This window comes from Lepeophtheirus salmonis, chromosome 5, assembly GCF_016086655.4.
Source record: "Lepeophtheirus salmonis chromosome 5, UVic_Lsal_1.4, whole genome shotgun sequence".
Taxonomy (NCBI): Eukaryota; Metazoa; Arthropoda; class Copepoda; order Siphonostomatoida; family Caligidae; genus Lepeophtheirus; species Lepeophtheirus salmonis.
This window is the reverse complement of record NC_052135.2, coordinates 67,103,156-67,127,991: the sequence shown is the minus strand read 5'-3', so window position 1 is coordinate 67,127,991 and position 24,836 is coordinate 67,103,156. Positions and strand designations below refer to the sequence as shown.

General features: G+C 30.3%; 1 long non-coding RNA gene and 1 pseudogene across 3 annotated transcripts; both read left to right on the top strand.

Moving 5' to 3' along the window:
- Positions 1 to 1,615: 1,615 nt before the first annotated feature.
- On the top strand, positions 1,616 to 13,975 carry LOC121118599 (uncharacterized). 3 transcript variants are annotated; one of them, XR_011780364.1, is made up of 7 exons: positions 1,616 to 1,710; positions 1,825 to 2,260; positions 2,318 to 2,498; positions 5,504 to 5,625; positions 5,840 to 5,915; positions 5,972 to 6,846; positions 6,902 to 8,883. It is a non-coding gene; the product is annotated as an uncharacterized lncRNA (long non-coding RNA). The 3 variants fall into 3 exon arrangements; XR_011780363.1 differs by lacking the exon at positions 6,902 to 8,883 and adding an exon at positions 13,252 to 13,975 and having other exon boundaries at positions 5,840 to 6,762; XR_011780362.1 differs by having other exon boundaries at positions 5,840 to 6,846.
- Positions 13,976 to 14,715: 740 nt separating this feature from the next.
- LOC121117606 (nucleoside diphosphate kinase 6-like) lies at positions 14,716 to 15,233 on the top strand (annotated as a pseudogene).
- The last annotated feature ends 9,603 nt before the right edge of the window (positions 15,234 to 24,836 follow it).

Sequence of the window (24,836 nt, the reverse complement as noted above, 5' to 3'; positions counted from 1 at the left end):
ACTGTTGGGCTTACCAATAAAAAAAGGGAAAAAGGTTATTTTATCGATTCCATTTTGAATTGCAATGAAGAAATAATTCAAAGTCTCAATTCTAAAGATACGATGAAAGGAGAGCTTGCTTTTTTTTTAGTAAGGTTCTAAGTAAACTCATTGTTAGAGAGGAAAGACGTATGTCAGATGGAATAAAGAGGAAATTATACAGGCACTGGTACTCAAGAATATCTCTTTGAAAGGTTGCATATAACATTAAGTCCGGTAGCCCATTTCCAGTTCCTTGTTTATCAGATAAAAAAGATATATTCGAAATTTTAAAATCCTCCCCGGCATTCAATCTAGCATAATTGAAATTGTAATTTAACTATTAAAATCAAGTTAAATTCCAAACAGGAATCTACCCATCTTATGCTTTGATGAAATTAAGATCAAGGAGAAATCTTCCTATTCTATGGGCGATTAATGAATTTATAGTCCATTGAAAAATATGCTAGTATAATGGAAGACATTCTTTGTTTTGGAATATACTACCAACAGACTTACAGCGTCCAATAAAATCACTGATATATTGTGGATATTGTATTAAGGGGAAATAAAGTTACAGAAAATTATATAGCTGCACCAAAAATAAATCCATAGGTTAAGTGCTTTAAGTTATCAGTATATTTCAAGCTCCATTTGTAGCAGATAAATGATTATAATATCTTATTTTATGCCTCGAATTCTGATTATATCCCTTGTAGATTGATAAGTTTTTGGAAGTATCCAACTTTTATTGATTATGATTGCCCTATAACGAAAGAGTTACTTCTCAATACTCTTTTAGAAATGGAAAGTAATGGGATCAGTATGGTTGGAATAGTATCTGATATGGGAACCAAAATATCGACCTATTTTTAAGAATTAGGATTATATACTGAAAAAAAAACCCATACTTTCGCTTCCTACACAACAAAGACAAACGTAAATTTGTATACGTAGAGGTCCGTAATTTACTGAAACAACAGAGATATAATTTCATCAATTCAATCTTTCAATTAGAAGAGGAAAATTTCATTTTCATAGAGACAATGAAAAAATAATTGAATAAACATAATAAGTAGTTACGAATTTTTCATCAATTTTGTTCAAATCAGTTAAATGTATTTGAAAATGGCAGACACCCAGTTTGGCCTGCGCAGGAGTTATTTTTTCACGCAACATCAAGTGACCATCAACATTTGAATGAAAAGGATTAATCTACACAAATAGTTGGTAATCGCCTAAAAACTCTATCAAGTGGGGAACTGATCCACCGTCTAAAGAGTTTTTAAGCTTTTCAAAGAAAATAAAACACAAATTCCACGGCATCTATGTAGAAACTAAACTATATTTTTAGGATAGATTTATAAAATTTATTCATACTAAATATCCTAATGAACTTATCAAAAAAATTATATATACTGAAACATTTATTCGACTTAAACATATTATTAAACAAAGCAAGAGCCATTTAAAATGGAAATTAGCAAGTAAATTAAGAAATATGAAACCTTTTTTTTTTTTTTTAGTTTTTAGTTCCTTCTAATATTTGTTTATAATAAACATACAATTTTAGTATATAAAGTCTTGTAGTGTTATTGTGATAACTTCATCATCATTCAGGAATGAAAAAAAATATTTTAAAGATGGGATAATATTACCGTTTGATCTTTTTAGAGTTAAGAATACATAAAAGTAATAATTACAATTCAAATGTTTTATTCAGAATGTACAAAAATTAAATTTAAATTAAGATTTTTAAATTTATATTAGTTCATACATATATACTTATAATTTTATGGATTTTAGAATAAAAGATCAAAGATGGATTGTTTTGTTTTTTTTGAAGAAAAGGAACATTTTTTTTTTCAAAGAGGATGAAAAAAAATATATTTTCTATTGAAAGTTCTCAGAGATAGAGAAGCATGCAAAACTAACAAACAACGCTCCCTGGTTGAATTTTATTTGTCAACAGTGTAATTAATGATTATTATGTGGTTATTAGTTTAGCTCCACTGGAGAAGGATCCCATAACATAAATCACGGTAGACACGCAGTTTGGATTCCGAGTGGAATAGTTTTGTTCGTATGATTTACCACATAGACCATCTTATGGAGCCTTGAAACAATGTTTTCTATACAGCGACACTCATCATATCAAGGAAACATAACGACAAGCCAATCTACCTGTTTAATTTCCACTTTGATGAACGCCATACTATGTCCGCCACCACTTTCAACATGGGTAACGATTTGGCAAAAGTAAAAAATATGGGATGATGTTTCCTTTTCCTTCTTACAGACAGAACACTTTCTATCCTGTGGACTTGCTCATCATTTATTGGTAAAATATAAGGATGTTGCCAAGCTATATCTAAGCAACTTCTGGTGAGAATTGCTACGGAAAACGCTTGGAGGAAAACACACAACACTCTAAAAAACGTAATGGACATTTCTGGCATGACGAGTTGCCATGATTTCAAGTACTGTATATACTTCATTTAAAATTATTCATCTCATTTCTAGGTTGTGAGTTTTACAAGTTAAAATTTGTACAAAATTACAAAGTGTATTATACAAATTAAGTATCTAAGATTATCTAATGTGTCCAGCTTTTTGTATTTGTACATATTTTTTGATAATTTTATATTCTTCAACGAATTCAAGGATCTACCTAGTACTTCCAGCAAACTTTTATCTATAAGTCGAATTCATTTAATTCACATTAAGATAAATGTAGTTATTCTTTCTAATATAATTGTAATCTTTTTTAATGATATTTATTGAATGTCTTGTTTTAAACAAATGTATTTTCTTCCATTTGATTTATTACTTTAAACTTCTTTGAAAAAACTATTGTCAATATAATAAATATAAGTTATTTGATAAATATTTTATTATTAAGATTAATCATCGTAGCGTAATATATACAGTAAAACGTCCACCTACTCCTTCTTCTCTTTTGTTGTTGTACTTGAAGCCAATGACATATTTGAATTCTTAAAGTGACGAGTCAATAGTGAACACAAATTCAAATGAATGTACAGAAGTACTAAAAGGGTAAGAAAAAAACTTTAGTATTGTACCAGTAAAATTGCCCGATTTTTATTTGATTTTTGATTTTTTTTTGTACAAAAGCAGGAATGAAAAGTTTGAAAGGCGACATTGGGTTCTCCTTATTAAGACTTCCCTCAATTAAGACGTTGTCAAGGTGCAATGTGTAAGGAAAGACAAAATTTGGATTTTTTAGATGTAATTTTGTCCAAAATCCACATTATCACAAATAATTTATGATCTTTTTTCTTGAAATTTTGTTAATGTAAATGCAAATAAATATACCTGAATATATTTATTTATTTTTGTCAGATTGCATCCAATAATTCAATAAAAAATATACATCTAAGTGCCATTGATACTGACGATAAGTAAATTAATTCAGTGGGGTACAATGGATCTTTTGAGGATGATAAAAAATAAATAATTTAATTATCAAATTTGATTGATATAAATATAAACTATATCCAAGAATTGTTTCTCACGGTCCTAAATAATAATTCCCCATAATTGGTAAATATTGTGGATTAAGTCTTTTAATAAAAAAAAAAATTGTCTTGCATTATTCTGTAGAGATGGTGTTAGACATACCCTCCAACTCAACCTGAACAGTATTTTCACCAATGGAGTTCTGAAGCCGCGGGGAAAAGAAGAAGTCTACCAACACTAGATTTGGAATAAAGGGGCTGATCTTTAAGCTGATGACACCAATTATTTTTTTATTGCTTCTTGCAGTGCGATTGCTACAATTGTCCATGTGCAAGAACAACTCATACCTGGTCATTGTAGATATTTTGGCCTTGAATCTTTTTATGAAAGTAAGTTCACTTTGCAAAAATATGTAGCTAAATGTTATCAAATTTCGAGAGGGAATTCCCCTCCTTAACTCTACTAGGAGCCCTACAAAGTTTTAACTCTGCAACAAATTCTCAAGGTTGGATATTGTCGTTTATGAGATCACAAAAATTTTCAAACAGGTTTTGAATATAATTTATCGCAGTAGAAAAGTAATTTCTCTATTCATCAAATATATAATAATGGTAACAGTAAGAAAATTTATTCTTCAGATTACCAACTTAAAAAAAAACTGAAACTCTAAAAACTACACCTGATTTTACTCACTAACAATAGTGTTTATCCTACGGGTAGTTTTTCTTACGCTGCTCTAAATAGGTCTACTATAAAATTGTAGACGTTTTTCCAAATATAACTTTTTCTTTCACACACAAATCTCGTTCTGAAAGAGCCATAGTAGCAAATAATCTAGTAAAACTCCATTAATATCCAAAAATGATCTTTAAAAAAACTCCATTATATTATGAATTAATATTGAAGAAAGAGAAAAAACAAAAAGAGAACAAAAAATATGCTAACTTTTCTGAAATTGGGAGTTTTTAAACTGCTAAAAAGTGAAAATTAATATTAAAAAGGAAAAAGTTTTGAAATTGACCTTTCAACCAGTATTTAATGACTAACTTCACTAAAATGTTAACTGATATTCAATTTTTTTACATGAAAGAAAATCTAAAAATATAGTAGATACAAAATTAATTTAAAATTGTTAAATAATTTCAAAAAAAAATCTTCTTTTCAACTTAATCATCAATTCTAGGAATAAAGAATATTATTTTTTATGTGCTTGAAAAAACTTCCCTTTTTTATAAAAACCTTTTCAATAAATTTAATATTTACTGTTCAATTAAGTATTTGCGTCAGTTTCCTTATTATTTAAATTTAAGTAGACAACATTATTATAACTTTTACGCATGAAAGGTTTCATTATATATTCGTGTATTCTCCATAGTCAGTATGATATCCCTTTACTTACTAGTTTTATTTATTTGAATTAGTCTGAAGCAAAACAAAGGGCACAAAGGAAAGTGACAAAACGATAGTCAGGTGGTTAGTAAATGGACAAATTTTGTTTGCTACGAGACGGGTTTCTTGTCTTGAACGCTGAAGATTCCAGGAATTACTTTAAAAAACAACCTCCATGAATTCAAAGGTTAATTCTATGATAGGAAGAAAATAATGTATACATAACGTGAAAAATGATATATATAAATAATCAGAAGGGATTTGCTATTTATGTACTGTTAGTGTGAAGGATGCGCATTTTTTCAACAGTGCGTAAATCAATCAATTTGTGCGTTTTAGAGATTGTTTCTCAGGTGAAAAATTATGTCTCTTAAATTGTGATGTTTTGGTTTCTTTTTGAGTGCTCTGGTTTGTGTTTTAATCTAGAACTTGTCCATTTTCTTAGATTTATACATAATTTATTGTTTTGTTTCTTCTTTTGTCTGAAAAAGTGTCAACGTCATCCGTCTAGCTCGCATATACTTTTTCCTCATCATCTAAAAAATACCAAATTATATATTACATAGACATTATTAGTTTCTGTTTTTTGTTTTTTTATTAAATCTATTTCTTATAGGTGTCAGCCAATTCCTAAGAAACTGAGCTATGTAAGTATTGCAGCAAGACGCAAAAAAATGTGAAATATGTTCACACCGACAATTTTGGGGTTGGCTAATGAGTTCCCTGGTTTGCTTAATGGTAAGTCTAAGTCTTTATAAACTCGTAGGCCAAGAATAGAAGCCACTGCACCACTATCACATACTGCAATTTTGTTTCCCATAAACTCCACACTGGCGTCGAATACGTCAATTGGGTGTTTTTTCAATTCACATTCACGAAAATAATTTACTATGAAGACTGAACTTACATGTTTAGCTCTACATACTCTAACATCATGTCTTTTTTCTTGCAGTTCCGGCATTCGGCCTCCTTTGCAGGGATTGTCTTCCAAATTGATGAGGAGCCTTGAAACCCCACTTTCCACAGAGGTTCTCTTCACCCCTCCTCCATGATCTGCCACTACTTTGATTCCTCCTTCTTCCAGGACCTCTACTATCAACGTCATCTCTCAAAATTCGATTTACACCCTTCAAAACTAGATCATTTCATCTGTCTTGATTGCTGTTGATTCTTTCAACGCTGTTACACAAGGTAATGGTGTCTTTCAAATGGAGCGGTGGAGTTTTTTCTGAAAGCTTTTGGTAAACATCTTTATCCTTGCCTTTACAAGTGATCAGACTGATCAATCAATCTTCTGACTTCATCTCGTAGATGTTGGCATCATCTGCTAACATTTTTAACTCACAATAGAATTCTTCGATTGTTTCAAAATTTGCTTGCTTATATTCTTATCATGGTCTATTTTCAACTTTACATTAATTATATATATATATATAATAAAGATAATTTGAAATTAAATTATCTTGAATATGATTTCAATGTGGGTACATTCAACATGTTTATTTACATGTATTGCATATGTCAAATTCAAACAATACATTAAGAACCAAAAAGCTGTGACGAGAAAGTTTAACAGACTCCTACAAATATGGAAAGATCTGTTCGGGATAGAATAACAGAAAACACTAATTGGAGTCAAAACAGGATATATCTCAAGTGATGTGGAAAATCGAAAAGGAAGTCACACACCAGTAAAATATGACAAAGTCGTAGAAAAGCAACTGTTTGCAACTGATAAGCAGACAAATAATGAAGCATCTCAGGAAAATAGGAGGAAAATAGTGATTTGGGAAAATATTGATGCATTCAATGTGGTACCTAATGCAAAAATTAGTCAAGGACAGATGCCTTCACTCACAGTCAATGATAAAACAGGTACGTCTATAACAGCGAATGATGACAACCATTCGGAACCATAGGAAGATATTTAATTAGATTCGAATAAAAATATGAAACCAAGTAAGAAAAATAAACCTCTAATTAATGTAAACCACACTATGACCTCACGTACTAGGTCAGGGTCAGTTACAAAAATATCTACTTTCTGATACTAGTCTTTCCCCACCGAAAAGAGAAAATCCTAGATATTGATACGCTAATTCCAACACCATCGTCTTTCCCGCGGATCCCTTTCGTTTTGAAGGCTCAAACCAAACCAGTACTTTTGTTAATTTTTATTTTTAGTCAACTAGTCCTTTTATATTTAATTAAATAAATACTTTTAGAATTGGAACACTGGGTCAATCTATAAAAGTGTGTATGGAGGATGACCCAGTATTAATGACTCAGAAAACAATTTAAACGAAAAATATATTATTTATGGCGTTAAAAACTGTAGAAATAAAAACAAATCACCTGGTTTATCAGGAATAAGTTTTGAAATTTATCAAATGTTTGGAGGTAATTTTGCAGCAATCTTAAAAAATTTGTTTGAACATATATTTTTCTCCTTTTGTGAGTGACGGTCTCCTCATAACTATTCCAAAAAAGAAAAAAAAAACCCATTGTTATGTGAAAATAATGAACCAAATAACCCTACAGGGCACAATTTACATGTATTTTCTTAGAAGTGGTCATCAAAAGGCTGAAATCAGCCCTTCTTTATATTTCTAGTGGTTCTCAGACAGGTTTTATAAAAGGATGAAGGATGGAAGACGTAAACCTTAATCTACAAACAGAGTACCAAAATAACGATTTCACTATCGATTTAAAAAGCGTTTGATTCAATATCATACAGAAACCTGATTTTAAACACTAAAAAATAAAAGGCTGGGCAATTTTATGATGCGAAAAAATGTGTCAATGATGGTGAGATCCAACACTAAATACAGTATGGAAAAAACTTAAGCATGCCAATGGGCTGTAAATACGGTGATCCGATAGCTGCTGTGTTATGCATAATTGTGGCGGTTTTTGATAAAATAAATAATGAGAAATTATAAAAAAACAAACAATCCAGGGATGGTCTTTCAGTATAAGCCTACGCCAACGATACATCTGTTACAATTAATGGAAACACTACGTTGACTATAACATCACGCATAACACTCAATATAATATTATCATCCTTTGGTACAACGTCAGACCTACTAGTTAATGAAATTAATTCAATCATAATAACAAATAATCTATACTTCCTAAATATATATCAACCAATAGTCAAAACCATAATTATGGTACTAGGACTATTCATTGGAAAATACATCTTGAAATGCAACAAAAGCGTAGCTCTGTCCAAAAACTCTCAGTGCTTACATATCATGCATCTAACTGAATTTGAGGAATGTTTGTAAAAGTAGTGGGACAAAACTTTTCTTGGCTACTTGATCTCAGGACGAAATGTAAAATCTCAATCAAGATCATTTTATGTTTTGAAAGAGACGGGAAGGTCTAGAAATGATTAATTTGCGGGATGTATAGAAAAATATGTTACCCGAAGGGTTTATGAAATACTTGAGAAAGAAACTATGGAACCACTGTGTCACTGATAACACCCTTAATGAAGGAAACTATTGTCAAGGCATGAAGTGGATTCTGTTAAAGCAAAGTACATTTTGTAATATCGGTAAACTTATGGATAATGCAAAAGAAACGTACTATTAGCACTATCTTGTTGCTTAAGTGCACCTTTAGTTAATGAATATGCAGAAGTCCATCATTTCCTTCTGAAAATGGTGTGGAATTTTGTAGAGACCTGGAAGGCTTACATAAAAATCTTCTGATTACATTAAATTGTAAAAGTATAGTATGGTTCCAGGTCAAAAATTGATGCTAACTACCTTGTTCATATAATCTCCTATTCAGAAATAAGGTAAGAAACATTTAAATATAGCATCAATTCGAAGATTATGGTTGCATTCCTCATTGGGTATGGTAAAATCAGTTTTATATTGCAAAAAAGTCGATGCATCTGTTCCTCATACCTTAATGAACAGTGTAAATCATTTCCTTTTACCATTTGAGATATATTTCTCGTATCATGTTGTGACACGAACACTGGAGGTAACAGGATAACTATAAGATAATCTGAACTCTTATTTCTGCAGTTAAAAAAAAAAAGAGACAGGTGGGATTATCCAGTTTTATAAACTGTTTACTCCACTCTTGGGATACACTTTTTTTTACCCACCTTTTGGTACAGCGGTTCACTTGCACAACCCGTGGGTGGATGTGAATAATATAATATTAGAAGGGGTCCTTCAAACTCAGAGGAGTGGCAGCAGTGGGGTTTGACACACCGTGTGGACCATCGGATCACTTGTAAAAACCCTAGGCTGGGCTGTATCATAGCATTTACAAGGGGTCCTTAATACTCAGCATAGCAGTGGCGATAGGTTTTGACCCCCATTTTCATATGCCAGATTTTTCATATTGTGTGTAACGTATATACTAGCAGAGGGTGCCCACTTTACAGGCCGGAATAGAGGGGAATAGGAACAAAAAATGAAGGTAGAAGAAAAGACACAGAGAGAGATTAAGATAAAGGAAGAGGAGGGAAGAGAAAGAAGAAAGGAAAATGAGGTTTTATTTTGGTCAAAAACATGTTCTTTATTATCTCAGAGGGTAAAAAAATAAAATAATGGGAACATGATTGATTATTGTATAAGTTTACTTCCTAAATTTCAGACTGATTTTTGAGACCGTTTTGTATTCCATGTGTGATAACATCAAAGAAAGACTTATAAATACATATATGATAAAATTTGGAGGGGGGCTTCATTAATTTGTATGGAGGTTCAAAATCCCTCCCCGAAAATGTGGCTAGAAATACGACAGGTACAAGTTATGGATAATCATTATTGGCTATTATTAAATTAAATATATTGTATATAGTTTAGCAAACAGGCAACATTTCATTGAATTATTTTGAATAACTGGGTCATTCGATGTCAAATCAACGAATATATATATAAATCGTCACCCAACCACCTCAGATTTTGATGATTTTTGGTAAACAATTATAATAAATTCTAAGTCGTTTTTCTGAAAAATAGATACTCGTCTCAAACCAAAATATTCAACGTCACTTTAATGTCTGTTTACCCGTCGCTTCTTTTTCTTGTATATTTTTTTATTCAAAAGAGCCTAACCTCTTGAAATTTGGTAATTAGCTATTTTGAAGTGTGAGAATTCCAAAAATTATTAAAAAATTAGAATATTTAAATTTCTTATGAGCTCAATTTTGATTTAAAAAAATCTGAACTACACTAGTCAGTACTTGATAAAACAATAAAGAAAATTGCCCAACTCTTATGAATATGAAAGTTTTGGAAAATGTTTTAAATAAATAGGGGTATCACTCTGCCAAAAATCTTGTAGGCTTTTTATCATAGCTCCCACGGTAGGATCTCAATGTTAGATTACTTTTCTCCGGAAATTTGGTAAAATTTTACTAACGTTTTTATATCTTAAGCTTATTATACGATTTGTATAGACTAAAAAAAGAAAACTGAACTAGAGTAGTTCATAATATTGATTAGAAGTTGACAAATTTTTGAAAATATATGAGAATCCTATAATGTATCCCTTATTTATTAAGTTGGACAGTTTTTTTTTTCTGTCGTCCTTGCGCTCTTCTACTGCTGTTATCACAATGGCGTCGATAGTCCCTTTTTTGTATGTATAAATAATACGTTTTCTAAATTTATTCAAAATAAAGAATGATATGGGCCAAAAAATAAATTTGTCAAAAATGTAATTTCATTTTTTTCAGTTGCAAAAAAATGAGCTTCCATTGAAATATTGGATTAGTAAATAAAATAAAGTTTGCAGAAAATTTGATAGGAAATTACCTTGTATATAAGTTTAACATATAAAAATTTTTAATTTTTAAAAAGAAATGCCAAAAACGATGTATTTTGTACATTATTTTTGAGACTTTGAAATTTGTATGTAATATTTCAATTTTTGGAACAGTTATTAAATAATTTTTGCAAAATTTGAACAAATAAACCAGTTATCGGAGGTTATTTCTTCGAGAACATTAATATTCATAACTTTTTTTTTTTTGCAAGTACGGGAAAAATATTATCCGGGTTGTGTTTCACTATACCATGGAAATTTTGTAAATTTTGTAATTTTTTTAAAAACAATTAGTAGCATTAATTAATGCTGCTAATTGTTTTTACAAAATAAGCGCCAAAAAAGTTTTTTACAAATTTCTTCGTAATTTTATAGTTGACAATTTTTGACAAGAATAAAAATGGACTTCTTATTTATTCCATTTTTTATGTATATACAGGGTGTCCACGATAAATTGGACCTACTTTAAACTTTCATACAGATCCACAATGTGGATATTCGGGGTTAAATCATACTAATATAAAAGGTTGCGTGAACAATGCTCTATAACTTCTACCAAACAATAATAGTCATGGAACAAGCAAGGAGAGACGCCATCCTCGAATTGGCTTGCGCGGGGCACAATCCCTCTGCTATCTACAAGCTTCTTAATTACCCCAAGACCACGGTGTACCGGGTCTTCAATGCCTGGCGGGTTGAGGGGAAGGTCTGTGGCAAGGCCACAACATGAGAAGGGACCGAATCTGTACTCCCGCTTCCTTGAAGGCCTCCGGAAATCCATCAAAGCTTCGCTGGGACTTCCTTGTCCAGGTTGGCCAAGAACCATGGAGTAGGCAAGCAGCTGGTCTCCAAGGCTGTGAATGAGAACCTCGGGTACAGGTCATACCGAATGGCCAAACAACACATCCTCACGGTATCCATGAAGGCCACCAGGCTCACCAACGGTAAGCATCTCCTCAATGACCTGAAGAGCCATGGAGGAAGAATCATCTTCTTCTCTGACACGAAGAACTGGACTGTCGACAGGAGCTACAGCATCTGGAATGACAGGTGGCTTGCCAAGGAGAGAGAAGAGGTTTCTGCAGTCTTCACCACAAAGTTCCCGGTCTCCGTGATGACGTTGGGTGTCATCTGCAGCACCGGTGAGGTGATGCCTCCTTTCTTCTTCAATCCCAAGGAAAGAGTTAACGCGATAAGGTACTGCGAAGTCATGGAGGAGTTCGTCATCACCTGGGTGAAGGATACGGCCGCTGGGAGGGAGTTCATATTCCAACAAGACTCAGCGCCCGCACACATCACCATGAGGACCACTAACCTTCAAATCCCACAACATCACTTTCTGGGATCGCAACACTTGGCCCTCCAACTCACCCGACCTCAATCCGTGTGAATACTACTGGTAGGGGAAGTTGGAGAGGGAGGTGTGCAAGGTCAGCCACAAGAGCATCGCGGCCCTGAAGGGCTCCATTACGAGGGAGTGGAATGCTGTCGATTCCGTGGAAGTCATCAGGGCATGCAAATCCTTTAGGGGCAGGATGGAGAAGATGGTGGCTGCTGAGGGAGGACATGTTTATTAAATTTATTGTTTAATATCATGTCTAACTTTTTCATATTAACAAATACACTCCAAATTCCATATTTATCAAGCATGTTGAATTTTAAGATAGTTCCAATTTATTGTGGGCACCCTGTATGTTGGTAAGTTTTTTGATGGTTATAACACAATATTGGAAAAAAATCATAATAATACAAATAAAGTTACAAGAGCCAATATCAAAAGTATATTTGGGGCAGGGGTGCTATTAGGAGACTTTGTGGATAACCTTCCTTAACCAGGTTGATATAGTATGATTAGTCTAAATATAGTTTAAAAGTTAGTCAATTTTCCACTCCATTGATATTATCATAGCATGAGAATTTGATCTTTTTTGACAACAACGAAACATTCATATTATAATCATTAGTATAATGGAATAATTAATATATATAATTATTGAATAATTTTTCTATTATTTTGAATATTGCCAATGTTAGACCAACCAACTGCTCCCTCATTGCACTAGTAACGCTGGGTAACCCTTTCGAAGTATTGTATAAATTACATTTTAGTCTTACAATCAATTAAATGTATTTGTTGTTTTGATAAACATAAAATGAAACCACATCCACTTAATTGTGAAATATGATACCTGTTGACATTTATAACTAAAGAACATGAAGTTTAATTAATTTTTTTTTAATTACAATAGCGTATATGAATAATAACATACATAGAAACAAAAGATATAAGAATGACCCTTTAAAAAATCATTCTAATTTTTTTTTATGGTGAACATTACGACATTATATTAATTCTCAAAAAATTATGCAATTGTCAAAAGGTTTTTAACTATATGTTATTTTTCCTTCAAATACTAAGGAGAATACTTTTCAAGGATTTTTAACACATCAGTACAATTAATTTTTTTTTAAATCAATGTAGTTACATTTATGAACAATTGGAGGATTTATTAAATCTGCATCCTATCTATTTTTCGATTAAAATATTTGTGTCTTTTTCAGATAATAATACATATAAAGGATGAAATGTTGAATAGAAAGGATATATCTCTCCTAAAAGAGGCCTTCAGTGGTTTCTATTTGGTACAAATTTATCACACATTTTTATTAGTGGTATATCAGAATCATCATCTATAGTGGTGATAATTCTGTGGATAGGTTCTCTAGTGTATGACTCGAGTTACACAGTGAACATCATCCACCAAAATTATAAAAAGAAATATTTCTTCAGGCAACAGGAAGATATTGCAGTTTTGGAGTAGGAAACAGTGGAGAAAAATGTTTTGTCTCTGTTCATGACGCTTTCTAAAACAATAGTTTCTCAAAGGGGAACTTAGTATATCGGTTAATAAGAAGTTACAAGCTGAAGGAAGCCTTTGCACTTTGGCCTGTGAAACTTAAATATGGACAAATTAAATACGACGAACTAAATAATTTGGCCTCAGAATAAATACGACTACTAAATAGCTCCCAGAAATCTGGCTCAAACGAATACTAAGATCCACATGTGGAATCTTAGATGTTCGTAAATTTACGACTCAGTTATAGATCTCAACTGGATGTATTTCTTTTTAGGAGCAGTGTAAAGACTATGGAAAAATATATAACTTGTCCCCATCTGGAAATACTTAGACTATATGTATCTCTAAATAAAGTTATCTAACATCATTTTTACAAATACCTTTCGTTTGACATTGTTGTATCTTTTGAAATGTATTATAAATATAACTTATTCAAGGTAGAGTCTACGACTTAATCTAAAACACTCAATGAAGGATTTTCTTATGAAAATTTATAAATTTAAAAAAAAGCTCAAGTTTTTTAAGAGCTGTATGGTCATTAACTCCTTTTTATATTTGAGTTTTGCTTCTTTTTACTACATAATCCAATTACAATTTCAATGCAAAACTTAAATTTTAGTTTCATGAAAGGCAAAAAGCACATTGTACATACCTAACCGGGGGATGGGACAGACTTGAGTCATTGGTGGTCAGTAACAATACTCAAGGAAGCATACATAATTATTTCGGGAATGGTTGGTAATTGAGAGGAATCAATCCTAGATTAAATAACTTATATACATTGGAAAAGCTATTTTAAAGTTGTATAAATGTATATATTTAAAAGAAACATCAACTCAGTGATATATAATATTGAAGAAAGATGAATAAAAAAAATTTGCAATAGTGGAATAGACTTAAGAACAGCTTTGAATAGACCAAGTAAATAATACTTGTCTCTCACAAATAATCCAGCTTATTATTATGGGAATTTTAACTGAGGATGCAAAATGTCACTTATACACTCTTATCTCACTTGGAAAAAGTGGATTTTATTGAGACTTCTTACCGTTGCTTCTATACTTAGGATATATTATGGGCCTTGAAGAGGAAATGTCTCTATTTAGTCTTCTAAGTTTGTTTGCTTGGGAATATAATCCCTTAAGCCTAACTATTTCAAATTTATACAAAAACAATATCTCTTACATTAGCCATAATTAAACCCGACAAAGTCAAAATACCATATATTGTTCAATCAATTCGTTATTGCATTTTAGGCTTTGGTTTCGTTGAACTTATATCAGCCTCTTATAAGGTACTCACGAATGACGTTCGTCACTTCCAAAGTGAACATGAATCTAAGTTTTTTTTACAACCGTTTGATAACGTTTATGCCCTCTGGTACTTCTCATCTCCATGTGCTGGGGCATACAGAAGATAATGCCATATCATTGTGGAGAGAACTTATGGACACCACCAAGATTTTTCGAACTTGTTGCGACAAACCAAATACTATTAGAGGCAAGTATTGTTTAGCAGACACAAGAAACATAGTTCATAGTTCGGACTCTGTGGAAAACGCTTGCCGAGAAAATTTCAATATTTTTCCCTGACTTCGATTTCGACAAGTGTGATCGTTTTACTAAGGAACATAGTATTTTATTCGATCTCGATAATTTTGTTCATTATCCAGTATCAAATTAGTATTCAATCTTGGATTTTTTGAAGGATATTATATTTTTATTTTTTTATATATTAAGGTTTAAAAAATAGTGATGAAAATATATTGCATGTTTAATTGAAAAAAAGAAAAAGAAAAAGCTTTCGACTAAATATTCATTCCCATATTTTGTGACCAACAAAAAGTATTTACCGAGTCGGGTCTATAACCAAACTATAGCACTTTTACTCGATACTTCATGAATCACATTAAATGGAAAAGAAAGGAAACAAATTTTCTCAAGAAAGACTGCCGAATGAAAAGAAAACATGTATATTACGAATATGTATACGATACAAACGTTACAGGATGTTACGTCTAATAAAAAGCTCATATATTTTGTAATAAATATATGGGAAGTCAAATACCAATTGTTGTTCACTCAGCACAAACGTGTATAAAAAATTAACAAAGCAGACATTTAAATCTTCAAACATCAATTATTTTTTAGAATAATTTTTTAATCTATTGGTGATGTATAAGGCGTCAGCTTAGCCAAACTTAGTATATATTTCAATTTAAATGAATAAAAAATAGCTTGTGTGTATTTTTCATTAACCTTATACTCTGCCTCTCAGAAGATCAATAAATGATCCAGGTAGAGTTTTAGTCCTCTTGAGTAGAGTTTTACCTAAAATTTAAATAAATGGCTTTTATTGACCTTTCAACTCTACTATATCTTTAATGGAGATCTGTAATCTCTACCTCATGCATATAGATGGTTAATGGGCAGTTCAAATCTCTCCAATGAGTAATTGAGCTCCCTTTCTCTCTCATTCCCTGCTATGCAAAACCATGTATACTATGGTAAAACTATCTATGACTTAGTACCATCAGTGGATATAATTAGACAGAATTCTTCGAAATAGTTTTTTAAATGTCATGAAAATTCTTTTGTGTATGACCTACATTAAAACTCGGACTCATTTTTAGCATATAGAAACGTTTTGTTTTCCTCTGATGAGATCTGAAAGAAAATATCAACATCAAACTTGAAATTGAAAGTTTTAATTTCAAGTAGTGTGGATGGATTGATAAAATATTGGACTGGTGAAAGGCTTAGAATTACGAGAGGCTTGGATAATAAGATTCAGGAAATTTGTAAAAGTGAATGGAAATGAATTCACTTTACAAGTTTGTGGTATCCACAGAATGTTTTGTTTTTATCAATTCAAGAGTTAATTTATTTGATGACATAGGTAGAAGTTCCTCTTCATAATACCTATTACGTTTATCCTTTAATTCATATGTAATGCTTCATTGTAGATACAAAAATAGTCGCAGTTTTTTAATTAATGAGATGAGGTCTCCTCTGGCGTGATCCCTTAGTCCAAGGATGAACTTCGAGTCCCCCCCCCTCCCCCAGAATACTTCATAAGAGAGAAACTCACAACATCCTCCACATAGTGAGACCTTTCATTTAATTTAATGATGTTCCAAAGTGCTGATTCAATTTCAACTGTCCACAGTTTCTGCCTCCCATTTTGAGATCGAAAGAGAAGGTTAATGTAATGTGTAACGTGAGGAAAAAATTAATATCTACCCAATAATTATATCTACCTCTGTGAGATATGCTACTTTTTCTCTCAGAATCCAAGGTTTATTAGTTAATTTCTTGGAAAATACCCTTGATTTGATTTTATATCATACATATAACTCCTTTCGAAACTATTCTTCGATGAAAATGATCGTCCAGTAATAATATTTTTTTTTAAGAGATTTATGTCCTAATTTGAAAAGTTGTAGACCATTTTTATATTATTTTATTCGTATTATGTTTTCATTAGTTATTTGATTTTATTACTATAAACGTCTAAGTTCGGTAGTTTAATTTGAAATTAAATAGAACATTTATTCTTGCTATCCATATATTTTGATAATTCTATGAGTAAATATATTAATAAACGAATTAAAGCAATTTAAAAAACGTTGTATGACAATAAAAAAATATATTATATTTTATTTTAAATGGGGGTTTCCAACTTCTCTACATGATGGAGTTATTTAGTTTGAATGGATCATAATCTGAGTACAACTGATATAAGTGAAAATAACAATGTAGTTCAAATTATGATACAAAAATTGTATTAAAATTTATCGATCAAAGGAATGCTCAAAAATTATATAAGTAAACAAAAAAATCCTTTTAATTCCATATTATATCCATAATATAGAATTTAAAATATTTCAGAAAAAGTTAAATTTTGTTGACTTATATCATTTAATAGACAAAATCCGATCTTGCATTATTTAAAATTTTTGAAACTATGTAAATTATGATATTATATATATAACAGACAATTTTTCTAACAGAATTTCGTCAAAAAAAAACTTTATCAATATTTTACTATAAAACATTCTATCAATTTCCTTGGGCATTGCATTTTTATTTTCTCTCTGCTAGAATGAAACAATAATGATAATATGTTGAGAAAAAAAAAATATTGTTCAGGTTGCCACCAATAACAATAAAACTCGCAAGCTAAAAAATAATTAGGGTTTATAATCGTAAATATATGTACTCATGTTTTTCTGTTCTTTTTTTAATATTAAGTGCTGTGCATAAAATCATTTGTTGATTATATGAAGGCACATTCGTTATTTTTTTATTTGTACTTTCTTTCTTTGATATTCATGATTAATGTCGTAGCATGTTTGCTTAGATAAATAATCGCAGCAAAAATTAGAGTACATGAAGAAATAGGGACTCTTACTAGAAGAAGAATAGTCCTGTTACTGAAAAAGGATATCACCACCAATTTCAACCATTGGACGTACAATAATAATGTTAAATGTTGTATATAGAATTCTAGTAGGTTTACTATTAAAATTGATTGATCTTATTTTGAGCACAGAGCTTATTATAGATCAAAATGTTTTTTTTTTAAAGGAAGAATAATATCAGATATTTCATGGAATATCCAATTTGTAATTGAAGCAGTGTCTGAGAGAGGATCTTACTGAGCCTTGATCGGTATTGACTTTTCCAAATCTTATTACTCTAAAAATTATGTAGAAATGCCATCAGAACTGTACTTAAAACTTTTTCCAAATAAATATTGGGAAGATATGTAACTAGGTCATTTAAGTATTTGCTGAGTGTCCCGTTTGGAAATACTTATACTATTCGTATCTCTAAATATGAACGGTCTTATAAATAAAAAGTCAAGTTATCTATCGACAACTATTCTGTTTGGTTACCTGTGAGAAGGTATCTGCCTCGTAAACCCAAGGCACTTTACCATGGAACCATTATCTTCAGATAATTTATAACTGTGGAAATTTTTATTATTGTAATTTGGAATATAACTTTAACTTTTCTTATCATTTGTGTCTATTTTGTAGTTTTTTGTATGATTATTTTTGACTTTTTTCATTTTTATTTTTATTTCCAATATTGTTGAATGAATATATCATACTTTTATAGAATTTTTGAAATTGAAACACCAAAAAAATAAATCTCGGAGGTTATATTTTTACACTTAAATTTTTATCTATATTATTATATTGAAATTACTCCACTTATTTTATTTTTTTCATTATTTATGATACATACACTGACGAAGAAAGGTTTGGTTTGTTATAAATTGAGAACTGAATTACTATTCAATAAATTTATCAGTAAATAAATAAACAGTTAAATTTTCAACTACGCCCAAGTAACTTACTTGACTCTTATCTATCTAGTTGGGTGTGTACAAGTACGAAACTTTTTTGAGTTTAACAAAATTAATTACCTATATGAATGAGAAATATATTTGAGTGTCTTCATTTGTTAAGCGACATGTTGACGGAAGATATTAAAATGCTGCATCATTGTATCTCTTTAAGCTAACGCTGGCGTTACGTTACTTTCTGTTAAGCTTTAGTTTCCTCTACCTTTATTTTTATGCCAAGGTTACTTCACATTGAACTCACTGAATGAAAAATATTATTGAAAAATAACAATAATTTTGTACAATATAAAATTAAAATTAATAGAATAATTGAACATAGTTGTTCCAATGTATATAATTACATTAATGAAATAAATAGTTTAAATATTGGAGATAATGAGTTCCCCTCCCCCTCTGGAACTGAAAAGGTCATTTTGTAATATGAGTTGAAAAAATACCTGCGAGATTTCATTTATTTTTACATTCCAGTGTTTCATATTTTATACAACTCTTTACACACGCTCGATGCTACATGAACCACAACTCAGAAACTCATTAATATGACTATATTATTATTTCTTAGATCAAAAACATGTATATAATATACATCAGCGAGCAAAATATATACAGTGTATCCTGTATTCAAGCTTGATACTTTTTATAATAAACGCCTACAAGTCTTCATTAATTTGACTACATTGTTATTTCTAAAATAAAAAATTACATTTTTGATCAAACATACAACCAACAATAGAGATAAACTTGTACTATCAATATATATAATGGGTGTTTTTCATTAAAGAAACCCTCAAGTTCTTTATACATTACTTGATGAGTGTCCATTTTTCTTCACATTAAAAATTATAATTTCAGCAATATCATTTTACGTGATCACAGATACGATCAACGTATGGGATCCCAAAATGTCGAATCACTATATTTTAGCAAAAAAGTTATGCCCAAAGTTAGTTGTCAAAATTTAAGAAATGGCTGTGAATTTTATGATAAATATAATAATCTACGTATAACTTTTAATATATAAATGTGTTATCCTAACTGACCTTGTAAAGTCAATGTTTTGTTCCAACTCAAAGATTTAATTAGAACTTATTTTGTTAACTAACAAATATTAAATAATATTTTATAGCGTTCTATTTGCCTAATATTTAATACGCATATATAACGTAGGTAGCATATATTAGTTTTTAAAGGTTACACCTTCTTAAAGTCAATTTATTTGATGATATTCAAAGGGTCAATTATTTTAATAGTTGCTGATATTATTATTAGAATATTCAATATTATTTCGGAAAGTTTTGCCTATGTTATAATTTATACGTATATATCATGTAGGTACAAATTAAGTATTAAAGATTAATCCTTTGTATGCCTTAATTAGATTTACTGAAAAGAAAATAAACTATATTTAAGGTTCTTTCAAAACTTACATCTTAATCCAAAATTGTTCAAAAAGCATAATATATCCTCTTATACAAACATTATCAATTTTCCAATTAATTACTCTTTTCAGTTGTGAAGAAATATTGTAAAATCGTAAAACAAAGTTTTCCTTGCTAACACAAAAGTATAATGTAGTATATATGGTTTTCAGCTAGTAATGTGTTGGCTTCTGTTTTCATAATCAGTGTTCTGAACGTTGATTGGTTCATTTATTGTTAAGCTGCTAACAATTCCCAATATAGTTGGGAAAAATTGGCTTACCACCAACTGATTTTGGGCCTTTTTCTCTTTCTTTACGAAGGAATCAGATTAAGTTCCAGACTGCTAAAAAAAGTTGAATGCAAAAGAAATGGAATATATCATCCAATTAAGGGGTCTTTGATTGCTTCCATCAAGGAGACAATAACCAACTTGACAAAAAACTACCTCATCAACACCTGCTCCTCTTTCCGAGCCGGGATCCAGACAGTGATTCAAGCTGTAGGCAAATGCATAAAATGATCTCTGAATTTTACATATAAATGCTGATGCATATATACAATTCAGACCAATTTTAAAGTAATATAATTTTTCCGAAGCTTTACATTAAAAAATAGAAATATTACATTTCTTTTACATTGCCTTGAAAAATTCCTGCATTCTACAATTATAATAAAAAATTTAATTGAATTTAAATGTATTTACTGAGTTGTAATAATACAATTTGTACCAAAAGTATCATTGATAACCATAAAAAAATTAACTAAGTCTCATATGAACATTTGGTCTTCTATGCTTTATTTAGTAGTAAATATAACCTGACTGCATGCTAAAAAATTAAATAAATAAAAAAGAGTAGTCACTCGGGAAATTTGACGAATCTGTTTATTAGATTAGCTTTGAGTAGTTATGAGAGAAAGATAATGAACAAAAAAACTTTTTCCATATCTACCAAGGATATAAACAGGAATTATTCCGATGGCGATCATTAATTTCTCTGAGTCCAACTAGGACTTACTTATATAACTCCAAAAAATACTCAACTTTACTTTATAATTAGATGTTTTTTCTTTAATAATGAAAAAAATATTGGTAACAGATTTGGAAAATAAAAAAACTATGTTCAAGTTGCAACCCCAAAAAGTCTTGCACTATCTTTAAAACGTTCGTTAAATGACACTTTATAAATTGGACAAACACAAGGGTCTTGGTTCTTACAGTGTGTCTTTTTTTCCATCATAAATAGGACTATTTGATATATATTTCAGCTCTTTGAAAGAAAATGCCATTATGTTTTTATACATTTAATGGAAACATGATTTATGAAACGTGGTATGACAAAAAAAAAAGTAATTTTTTGTAGTTTTACACATACTATTAAATGTATTTTTTTGGTATGAATGTCTACATTACTTTCAAAATTAAAGATATTATTACATTTATGTTTGATGTTGGTTTATTCGAACCTTGTAGTACCAAAGAATAAATTTATTCAGTAATGCTTTCACTAATGAGTTTAACTCTTTCCTGATAAAAATAAACTTTGTGATAATCCTTTTACAATACAGGGAATTAGTTTAAATAAAATACAAAATAAATCAAATATTGATAAGAAAATAAACAATTTAAAAGGAAGTCTCTGAAATTCAATCCATGACCTCATTTTTTACAATTTTTTAAATTCCAATATTCAACTTTTCCTGATATCCTGTTTTCAAAATTCGAAAAAACTGATTAACCCTCTCAAAATGAACAACCCAAATGTATATCGTTCATTTTGGAAACATTGTTTATAGCCATGAAGTGAAAAAGTCATATTCTAAAGTGGGGGGTTTTGACCCATGGAAAACTCCTCCATTCAGTATTTAAATATATTTTTTCATTTTTTTTTCGACCAGTGGCGATAAAAAAGCCTATAAAGGTTTACTTATTATATAAAATATCGTTCTTAATATTAGTGATGTATTTATAATATAAATTTTAAAATATAAAAGGCAAAAACATAGGAAAACTTGACCGTGCAGACAAGGAAAAAAAAAACTATAACAAGTGTCACACAAAAAAAGAATGTACTAAAAATCGCTTAAGGTCATCGTCACTTCCCTGACGAAAGCAAACAGGTGTTTTGTTCCAAAAGATAATAGATCTATAATAGAAACTATGCTTGAAAATGTCAATCTTTGGTTTTGGTAGGTAAATGGTGTTTTGAGTGGAGGGTCTCGTTTTGTGGAGCAGATAGCCTTTATTTAGTATCCAGGTTGGTAAAGATAACTTAATCTTTTTGGATAAAGTTTGGTGTAGTGTAGTTATATCTTTAATTGCACGTCTATGAGACAAAGTGATGAGGGCAAGTCTTTTGATTTTGCTTTCGTAGTTCTCGTTATCTCCCAATGAAGGAAAAAAACGATACACACCTGGTTTGCACTTTTTCTAAGGAATCAATCAAGTCCTTTCTTGAAGGATTCCAGATCTCAGATCTGTAGATTAAAATTGGAAGGACATGAAGTTTATATAGTTTTACCATAAGCAAAGGTTCACGAGTTTTGAAGCTTCTTTTAATAATTCTCTTGTTAGGATTGACCTTCTTTATAACTTATAGAATATACCTCTTAAATTTCAAATCACGAGAGATGTAGATTCCTCAGTCCAAGTATTAATCTACCACCTTAAAACTTGGGTGGATGAACTCTTTCTTGGAGAAAGGAAGCAAGACACATTTATTCATATTAGGCATTCTCCTATTAATATTAATAAATATCTTAATGTTAGTTTTTTGAAAAAAAGAAATAACAAGAGCCCAAGTAATGGTAGGTTTGGCAATAATGATCCAACTGTGGATATGTTCTCAGCTTAATATAGTGCGTATTTAATTTATTATGATTTGTACACTAATAAGAACTAAAAGTCAATATATCAACTACTTATTGAAGCAAATGAATTTTGAATATTATATAATCACATTAAACATACATGACTTAAGGAAAACATAAGTAATGATAACGATTAGAAGAAAAGTTGACATTACCATTAAGGATAATAAAAATAAATCACAGCATTTAAAAAAAAAAAATCAAATAAATTGTCAAATGGTAAGGCTACTTTTAGTCTTAAAATTTATTATTTATTCGGAAAAAATGATAAGCAATTACTTAAATTTCAAAATATTTATCATATATTAATAGAATTATGATATTTTACGTAATTTCAAAATATGTCTTTCTAAGACTCCTCTAAAATGCAATTTTCTGACTAACGTCTACATATGTTTATACTGACATGAACTGATTTGACCGAGTTTATTTTTAGCGAGTGTCATTTTAGCGACATTCATTTTTATAATGATTTATACTGGCAAGCTTATTTTCAGAAAGGTTAATTTCAGCGACATGTACGTATAAAATACACTACAATAGAGATGACATTATTTGACAAAAAATAACAAAACGGTCCATGAATTAGAGGTTTACGTTCCCAAAAATAATTTTCAGAGAATGCGCATCCTCTTTTCAAGATCCTTCTCCACCAAAACACATCGATCGAAGTGTTTGAACGTTATGACACTTAATGAGTTTTTAAAATATTCTATTCACAAAAACTTATGGAGTTGATAGAAAATCTGACAAGAGTCTCAGTTGTTCTTTTCAGAATTATCGCATTGGATTTTACACACCACTTTGGTGTTTAATGAACTATAACAAAGACAAAATGGAACTTTATATTTTGATTATATAAAATGTTTGCTAACATTAGCATCGTTGGAAAGAAAATCACCAACAATACATCCACGCTCAAATAAACTTATCATACCTCACACTCGAATAAAACAACCTTTTTCAAATGACCAATGGGATCTTTACTCTATGGTATTTGTAAAACATCAACATTAGTAGTTTTTATGAACTTTTGATTTGTGTACTAATTCCTCCTGTTAGTGCTTTGACAAGGCGTTACCTGACTATCATAAAAAAATATGCTGTGTTTTGTTGTCAGATTCTTTTGCTCCAAATCAGTGTTTTGAATATGATTGGTTGTGTTAGAATTATCTCTTGTAAGGCTGTTAAAAATTTCTAACAATTATTGAATAATAATTTAATTATGGGGAAGAATTAGGTAATTGATCCCAACTGATATTGGTCCTTTTCTTTATTTTCATTTTCGAAAGAAACGTTGAGAGGTACAATAAAGATAATGTTAATCTGTTAGACTCAAAATATTTCTCATTAGGCTGTGAATATTCATAAAGCCCATTAAGTAGATACAAGTCATACAGTTGGATGGGGACCCTGTCATTGTGTAGCTACCATATAATTTTGTCATATTACCTTTTTCATGTTGCAAGAAATGTTGATCAATGGATAAAAATAGTAAGGCTATTATGCATTTTTCCAAAATCTAGAACTATATTATAATGAATGGTAGAAATAATACTTATATCGCCCGTTATACAAGAAATAATTAATGTTCAACCAATCAACATACATAACACTAATA